At 36.0% G+C, this 8,345-nt stretch overlaps 1 protein-coding gene across 3 annotated transcripts in view; it reads left to right on the forward strand.

Annotated features, from left to right (window-relative positions):
• Window positions 1-5,606, forward strand: part of ncalda (neurocalcin delta a) — an 85,495-nt gene extending 79,889 nt beyond the window's left edge. For all 3 annotated transcript variants that reach the window (XM_073485709.1, XM_073485707.1, XM_073485710.1), the window contains one exon: window positions 3,088-5,606. The gene's annotated coding sequence lies outside the window, so the exon portion shown is untranslated. The remainder of the gene's footprint in view (window positions 1-3,087) is intronic.
• Window positions 5,607-8,345: the final 2,739 nt, after the last annotated feature.

The following is an 8,345-nucleotide window of genomic DNA, read 5'->3' on the forward strand; positions in this document are numbered from 1 at the left end:
CTGTTTTCTGTGGGCACCTTTTGTGGAAGAAAAACCCTCAGTATTCTCTTAAAACATGGCTCTTTCCTAGATAATAAAGCCAGGATTTTATTTATGTTTATGACTCTTTTAAAAGGCTTACTGTCTTGTGTTGTCAAAAATATACATGTTTCATACATATTGATTCTGAATATTAAAAATGTTAATTATTGTTTTAATACGAATGCAAATCTCTTTCTCTCTTCACTCCAACAGTGAGTTTACACACACGCTGCAGCCCCTACATCTTCTCAACGCTTTATCTCATTAATTAAGATGCTGTTGTGCTATGAAGTGTACTTAATTTCTAAAACTAATTAATTAGATAATATTTTTTTCAAGCCTAAACTAAAGAGAAAAAACTTTTCTTTTTTAAAAAAAAACAGATGTAATATTTAATGTTTTACAGCAGGGGTCTCAAACTGCTGGCCCCTGGGCCATGTCAGGTTCTCTATTATCACTGAGTTTTGCCTCATAGGCACTTTTGCTTTTCGCTTTGACAACAAATCCTCCGCCATCATCTTGTCAGTCAGCTCTCCAAACTCTCTCCATGGTTAAAGTGAATGTGTCTCATATTACTCGGTGCTGCGACTCTGCTGCTGACCCCGCTGCTGCACAGAGTAGACGCCTCTGACAGTTTTTTATTTTTTTAAATTAAAACAACGGTGAAGTTGGTGGGCAAGTAATTTAATTGGCCGACAACTGTTTAACACCGGGAACACAGACTGCTGTGACAAGCCAAGTGCAAGGTTTAAATAAGTTACTGCTATGTCTGAGAATCTTGCTCATGCGATGAATGTGCTGTTCATGACTTTGATTAAACTACCAGTTAATGACTTCATTTTTTTCTACGTGTATTACGTATTTGAGTTAATTGCATATTAAAGGCCATAGAGAGAGAGAGAGACAACAATAGATATATTAATAGAAATATCACTATGAACTGAAATTTAAAATGTAAATTTAATCACTAACAAACACATTTCAGCTTGACAAATCTAACCTTCAGAGAACCGTTAGGGAACGTTCCCTGAGGGTTACCTGTTTGCTGGGTTGTTAGTTCAGTGCAAGGTTTCAATAAGTTATTTAAGAGTGTAGGGACAAAAAGATTTGCATTAACTGATGAAGAATCATATAAAAATGTATACAAACTACTGTTTCCATTTCCTTTATTATTATGTTAATAATGGAAATAAAAACCCAATTTATCTTTTCATAAAAATGTCCAATTTGATGCCCTTAATATAGTGCCATTTTTTCCACTTTGAATTGAATATTGATATTTGTTAAGGTATGTATGGAAGATAGATTCCAGTTTTGTGAACACTATTGTCTTGTGAATGTATGAATGAAGACATGAGTTGTCAGCACTAGGCTGTGAGTAAAAGTCTGAGCTGAGAAGGTGGAGTGTGTTGTCAGAAGTTAGTGAATCATAAAATCAGTTGGTAGTTAAAGATGGAAATACGAGAGCAGAAAGCAGAAGTGAAGTCAGCCAACAGCCGACTGGCAGATGTCTCTGATGGTCTCTGAATGTTTGTGTTGTGCATCCTGGTGAAACATGGTGATGTCATCAGCACCTCCTTCTGTGCCATAGGCATATTATTAGTATATTCTGGATCAGTTAGAGGCTGATCTTAATTAGGTGTGTTTGTTTTTCTTGCTCAACCTTTTGTCATTTTATGAGGTAGTTACAAGGTTTTATTTATTGTTGGTTATTGTGACTTTTCCTTGGCATCATTAGGGAAATGACAGAGGTGTTGTTTCATATAAGGTTTACTTTTTTATCATGTATGAATCATACATTTAATATGATTTCATAGTTGTAAGAGGTTGTATTTTCTTTCCTGGGTAAAGCTTAATGTGTGTGTGTGTTCCCCTTTATAATGTAGTGTTAAAGCTTCAGGGTTGACTGCTGCTACCATGAGATCTTTGACATGTGATCCATTCAGTGATCCACCGTTCCAGGAGTTATTTCACACAGTTTACCATGATTCCTGCATTAACACACAGGCTTTTTACCATGGCATCACTCCCTCTAACATCTCTGGTTGTATTCGGCCACAGTGAGTACTAGGGGTGTCATGATTCTCCAAATTCAATTTGATTTTCGATTTTAAGGTCAAGATTTGATTCAATTTTGGATCTGAACAAATTACATTTACTGTTTCAAATTCTTCCTTGAAAAGAATAGGGGTATTTTTTCAGGTTTAACAGCTTGACTTTATCCTGGTGACTTTCTGGATCGTAGAATTGGGCAACTTCAAATACTATTTCATCAAAAATAAAGATTCCACAGTTCAACAAAAACCACCACTCTTTAAGGATTCAAAGTAAACAGTAAAAAATAGAAATTTGGTTTATTACAAAGTTTGGTTTCTTAAATCTGTCCTGAGTGAACCCTCTTCCCAAACATATTGATAACATATCTCTGAAAAAGAAAATGAACCCAACATCTCCACTCTTTTGGAGGTCTCTCTGGTACCAGTCATTCATACAGGATAAGTGTCTGGAAGTACAGGTGCGGGCTAATGCTAAGCTGTGTCATCTTTAAAGTGTTGGTTTTTTAGTTATATTAAGTAGGCGGGGGCTCCACAATCCTGCTTTTAATTTTGATGATCAAAATTAGAATACATTTTTGTTTGGTTTTGTTCCTCCATCGCCTCAATAGATTGCCCAGAAAATCTACAATATCCAGCCTTCTTTTTTTATATGTTGTCCACATCTGGAAGGGGCGATAAGGAATTTTAAGAAATCTATTAACTGAAACACAATTATTAATACATTTTAACTGAAAACTTCTAACAAATATGCTACATTTTGTAGTTTTTTATTTGTAGAACAACAAAACTAAAAAAATAGTGGTGACATATTTTTTAAAATGGTTTTGGAATGTATTTTGAATTGATCCCTTCACAGATAAACCAGATGACTTTTGAAGCACCTGTTCTCTTTGAGTATCATAATTTCAAATCATGAAACACTGATATGCGATAATAATGACCAACATGTTATCACCTATTGACACAACAGCACTAATCTGACTGTCTCCCCTGCTCTGTCTCTTCACAGTGCTTCTTTGGGTGACTCTAAACGCCCTTAACTCTCCACTAAGGAGCAGACTGATGATGAAGAATGACAAGCTGATGACGATGAAGAAGACAGGCCTTCAATATGCACTGAGGACTTCTAAGATGGGCACAGGAGCCACATTCTCCTTACCCCCCACCCCCCTCCCTGAGCCGTTTATCTGAACCCTCCAAACCCCAACAAAGACTTAACCTGAACACTTTTCCAAACCCTCGTCAGGTTATCAAACCCCACCGATTGTAGTTGACCGGGATCCCTCAGCTCTTCTAAAAGCATGTCAGAGTATAAAGAAGGTCTGCAGTAGGTTGTATATATACAGTATAAACTGGAGTCTCTGTATCAGTGTCTTTCCTTGGCTCTCTGTGCCCTGTGAGGCTCCAGCTGGGTTGATGCAGAGCCTCAGTCACTCTTATGTGTGTCATAGACAGAGTGTGTGCATGAGACAACGAGAGAGAGAGAGAGACGTGATGGTGTTGATTAACAGGACATACTGTAGGTGAGATTATTTAATCTGCAGAGAGGACTTGTGAAGTTTGTCCTTCACCCAGAACGAGTACTGCTTTTAGTTTCCTCTTTTCTACTGTGAGAATGTGTACGTGTGTTTGTGTATTTTGCAAACTTGATAGACTTTGTTTCATATTTTGCTCTGGGACAAAACTACATGAACATGTAATATTGTGCCTCCACGGCGTATGCGCCCTAATCGGTAGTTTGATTTTGTGAAGTCCCTTTATCCATTTTTTTCATCAGAAAGAATTTGACCGAGGTTTTCGGAGTGGCGGTGTGTTACTGCACTCTAGCTTAAAGAAAATAGAAAAGTATTTGAGTTCAGTGTAGATATTTTCACCTGAATTTGTAAATCCAGTTCAGATAGTCCAGATTGCTTAGTTCATAACAAATGTTGTGAAATAATGAAAAAAAAAAAGTTTGTTTATTTAAGCTGTCAAGCATGCAAAACCAGTTCCTTTTTCGACTTTTACTATGTGAAGAACAAAGTCGCACTTCTTCACATTCACTTTTAGATGTTTTTTAAATGCCGCATGTTGAATCAGTTGTCGAACAGTTGGGTTCAGGAGTGCATAGACTAAATAACACGTATGCATGTGACTTAAGCGCATGTGTGTGTTTTTACATATGTTTATGAATTTAAGCGGCCAAACAGCCAGTCACCCTTTGGGCTGTGTGCTCGCTTCTGTATGTTAGTATTGTCATCGTTAGTGCTACCAGTAGTCAGTGTTATTGACAGCGTATGGACTGCCAAAGCTGACATATCTAATGGTTCATATGGATAACTTGATGGAGGGAAACAAAAGAGGAGCTTTAGGAAGACCACCATGCACAACAATTAATACACATGAAGACACACTGTTTCATGGGGATGCTGGATAGTCAGAGCTTTTTTTTTTCTGTTTAAGTTCAGCTCAGTAATGAAATCACCATCTGAGTTTACAGTATTGCGTAAAACAAATGACATAGTACTGGTCACACATCAGTCGAAGTGTTCGACTCCCACTAAATTAAAATGGAAGGATTACATCAACCCAATCATCAGAACAAATGTTAGCAGTGGACATTTCTGCAAACCAAGGATATGTTGCAACTTTACGTTTCTTTAGGTTCAGTATCTTGTGACAAAGCTGTGCTTATGCTCTGGTTAGGTTTTCCTCACAAAAAACACTTGGTTAGCCCAAAAAGTGTTACTATGGTCATTTGTCAAAAATATCCTGTAGTCACTCTACCACCGTCCCCTCTACCTCCCAAGCTGAAAGTCAGGTCATAAACATGTAATGTGAATGTGATACGACATGCTTTGTAAAAATGTCAAGATATCACCTAGCCTGTGACATGTACAAATGTGAATGTCTCGGTGGTTTGCAGAAGCGTTAACTTCCAACATTTGGGCTGGATTTGATTGATATTTATCTCTTTCTTTCCTTCACTTAGCCGTCAAAGAAAAGGAAAAAAAAGAAGTTCTCCTTGAGATTTTAAGACGCACGACCTCCACCCCCTGAATGTAACTAAGCCCTCCCCAGGGCTGAGCAAAGCCGTTTCAGTTATTGCATTGTTTTCCAATTAGAAAAGCTTTGAATGTTTTACTAAATAACTGCTGTTTTTTGTGAAGAAAAAAAAAGATGCAGACAAACAAGAATCACAACTACTGCAGTGATACAGTCACAATGTGTTGCTTTTATTGTATTTTTATGATGTCTTTTCTTTTTTAAAAAAAAAATAAAAAAGCAGAGTCAGGTGTAACATTTCTGTTAAAACACAAAACAGCATCTTGTGGTTAAGTGCCAAATAAAAAAAAAAAACTAGTATTGTATAAATTTATACAATTGTACAATTGTTATCTGTTGAACAAAATGTTTGTAATTGTTGCATTTTGTAGGTTTTGTATGGTATCCTGTATTTAGTGACTGCAGTTTTGGAACACAGGATTCTGTTTTTTTGGTCAACTTTAAAAAGCAAGAATTAAATTTACAATTTATTGTGTGAAAGCATTTTTATGGTGTCTGGTTAATTGTTTAATATTGTGGTTTTAGTGACGGCATGACCGGTTTAGCCTATATTGGCTTATTGTAGATATATAGCAAAGGTGTATATGTTGGCCCAGAAGAAACAAGAAGTATCAGTATAGAGATGTTTTAAGTTTTCAGCAAGATAAGAAAGTGTTGTTTTCACAGTTCTTTACAGTTTATAATTAGAGAAAGCACCACATTTTACAATGAAACAAATCCTTATGGATAAGATATGTATCAAAAATAATTATTTTTGGCCTATATTATTTATTTATTTTAAACTTTTAAATTTCATACATCTCCTGGCGATATATATAACAGTCATTGAGATATTTCAGTCTGGACCAAAGTGGTGGACTAAACCAACCTTGCCACTCCTGCATCTATCATGCTGTGAAAGCTTCTGTTGATCAAAACCATCCAAACTGCTATTCATTAACTTTTCAGAGTGTTTTTTCCCCGGCTGTATGTCAAATGCAGGCTTTGTCAGTTCAGCTTGCTATAATGAGCTCACTGTGACCTGTCAGACTGAGCTGCAGTCTGCGTAAAGTCCTTTGATGCTTGATTACAGAAAGGAACACGGTGAAATAACACATTGGAAAGCTGAAAATTAATGAAGCTAAAATGTCTTCATCTTTACCTTTTTCTTAAAGTGACAGGACCTATAAACTGTCAAGATGTCACCCCGTATCATTCAGATCTTCTTCTCTTTTAACCACTAACTGCAAAACTAAGACTCCATTCAACACAAATTGGTATGAAGAGTTAATAAATCATTTGATAGTTCTTAATACATTGGTTTTGGTATGTATAATGCATTTAAGAAATAGTCTTTAAGTTCAACCTATAAATAATAAAAATCTTTTAAAAAATTGACTTACAGGCTTTGCAAGTGTTGTAAAATAAGGTCTACAACTATGTCTGCTGACAACGGCCTCCCTCAAGCACTCAATCAGCCAATAGCAGGAATCCAGAAGTGACGTGTCAGAGCTGTATTGCCACAGGTTCATGCATAGCTTTTAATGATTAGACTGGACTACCTATTAGTCATTGGTTCCAGTGCTTGAATGCGTCAGTATATCTAATATACACGATTAAAACATATGTTCTACCTACAACTTTGTTGATAATATAATACCTTCATTAATATAAATCTTTTCAGGAAGGATATGGAATACATTTTTTTAAGAGATAGTCGTCTGTGTAGGTCCTGTAAAATGTTTATATGTGCATTAATTATACCTTTGTTTACAGTTTACTCAAAATGGAACACAGGCTTTAACCTTAAAATGAAGCATTTACATTTACAGTTTACCAGCAAGTTTATATATTTAGAATTATTTTCATTTGTCATGTCAATATTTTGTAATCTCTTTCAAAATTCACCAGAATTTGGAAATAATTTAATATGTTGCACATTGACATAGATGTAGTTAATGTCAACAGTGGGATCATTAAAATGTGATCATGATTGTATTTATGTTGACACTTATTCATGCTGTAGGAGTGTAAGTATATGTTTATTTTTATAGGGACAATGCACAATTAAAAGTAATTGCACCAATGCTTGCTTGTAGCTAATTTGTGTGTGTTGTCCCTGGGAGCTGACAGCAAATTTGAAACTAAGGACCATTTATGCAGTGCCAATTCTTAATTCCAATAATAAGAGCAAAATTGTATCATTCTCAGTATTTTTAGGCAAATAAGACTTACTAAGAGTAGCTTCACACACACCAGTCTACATGTGAACCATAAATAGGATTTGCCTGTATGAGAGCTTACCTTATAGTCCAGGCAATCTAGCTCATTTTGGACCCAAAAATAGAACTAATTACTAACTGTAATAGAATTTTTTTCATCATACATCATTTCTATGAGGTGTCCAGAACAACATACTAAAAGTCCTAAGAAATCCTAGTTGGGGAAATATGTTTAATTCTCATCAATCCAAGATGTGTGCCGATAAGGCCGGACAACAGTACACCCCAATGGGGCTATTTTTTTCCTTTACTCCTATCACAATGAAACTTTACACAATGAAAGTATCCATGAAAAGCAACATTTTTTGTATTACCAGTTTCTTTGAAAATGAATTTAAATATGCAAATGAGCTATACACTAATCGAAATATGCCCAAAATACACCCGAATAGGCTTAATTTTTTCCTTTACTCCAACCACAATGAAACTTTACACAATGAAGGATACATGAAAAGTAACATTTTTTGTATTACCAGTTTCTTTGAAAATGAATTTGAATATGAAAATGAGCAATACACTAGTGGAATATGCCCAATTGGCAGAGAACATCAGAAGAAAGTCAGAATACATCACAGTCGTTAGTAACGGGAAGTCTTCACATCGACCTGTTTTAAATGTGACACCGTACGCTCGACTATGAAACCTCAAACGTCCGCGCAGCTCACAGTAGCGCACAGTACGCCCTGCTCTGTGGGGGCCTTAAACATTCACTCTCACACAGAAGACAGACGAAAAACCAGACAGACACACTTTCCAGACATTCCAGCTCATAAAATAATTTTGCCCAAAACCAAAATTACTTCACATTTTGAAGTCACTTGCCTATTGAAACAAACTAACGTTAGGTTGCTAGCACCATAAATTCTATTCATCTTCTTGCCAGACAAACACTGTTTTATGTTTATTTCTCCAGGAGCCCAATACTTGTAGTTAGCAAGTATTTCAGACCAGGTGGGCCACA

This window comes from Pagrus major, chromosome 17 (genome assembly GCF_040436345.1).
Source record: "Pagrus major chromosome 17, Pma_NU_1.0".
NCBI classification, from domain to species: domain Eukaryota; kingdom Metazoa; phylum Chordata; class Actinopteri; order Spariformes; family Sparidae; genus Pagrus; species Pagrus major.